We start from the raw sequence: 1199 nt of genomic DNA on the forward strand, positions 1-1199 counted from the left end.
TGCTGCAGCAGCAGCAGCAGCAGCAGCAGCACCTGCTAACGCCGCAGCAGAGGAGGGTTCTTCTGCGTGCTTCAGCAGAGGCCAGGTGCTGCTGGCTGGCGTTGCTGGGGTCACCGATACCCTCAACCGCATGCAGCGGCTTTGCTTCGCTCGTTGCTGCAGCAGCAACAGCCACGGCCGCGGCGGCTACAAAGAAGCTCATCTAGAAGTGCACGAAAAGTCGTGCACAGACAGGTGCATCAGCAAACACATGCAAACGCATGCACTCGTGGGGCTGCACCTGGCTGACATATACTCTTCTCTCTCGCTGCAGGCAGAGAACGATCCCGCTGCTGCAGCAGCAGCAGCAGCAGCAGCAGCAACAGCAGCAGCAAAGCAAACAACAGCAGGAGAAACAGCGTCTTATAAGCCGTTTTCTTTAGCATTTTTGTGATCAAAGGATTCTGAATTTCGGGTGTATGTACACCTCACCATGATGGCGCTGCAGCAGGCTCCCCGTTTTGTGCGTTGGGGTGTATACGCAGCTCCTCGTGTAGCTTTATCCTCTTGCCGTTTGTTTTCTGTTTCTGTATTATCTTTGTCTGGTCTGCGGTGTACATACAGCTCATCTGCTGCTCTGCCTGCTGCTGGTTCTCTCTCAAGCTCCATAACGGCTGTAAGTGCTGCTGCTGCTGCAGCAGTTGCTGCTGCTCGCCGCAGCAGAGCAGCACAAGGCAGCAAGCTGCTGCAGCAGCGTCCGCGGGGGTCGCAGCAGCCACGTATCCGCCGAGTGTATCGTATGGGCCCTGAGGAGCTGCTGCAGTGCATGCGTTGCTGCAGCAGCAAGCAGCTGCTGCAGCGGTCTCTATGGGAGGCGTTTATGTATCGTGTTTGTGTTCTTAGTGGCTGTCTTTCTGCTGCTCAGCTGGTGCAGGTTATCCGTATATTTGCTGCAGCAAGAAAACGTGAGTTTTGTTTTATTAATTTTATTTTAGATAATATACGCATGCAGCAGCAGCGGCTGAGCTTCTCTGAGTCTGTGTTGCTGCTGTCTGCTCTGCGGCGGCTGCAGCTGCAGGATGAGCTGCTGTTTACTGCTCTTCTCTCCCAGTGTATACACACCATCAGCAGCACCACTCCTCCTCCTCTTCTTGCTTTGTTAGCTTATACTGCCGTCAAACACGAACAGCAGCAGCAGCAGCAGCAGCAGCAACAGCAGC

This window comes from Eimeria mitis, genomic scaffold, assembly GCF_000499745.2.
Source record: "Eimeria mitis Houghton genomic scaffold, Emh_scaff460, whole genome shotgun sequence".
Classification (NCBI taxonomy): Eukaryota; Apicomplexa; class Conoidasida; order Eucoccidiorida; family Eimeriidae; genus Eimeria; species Eimeria mitis.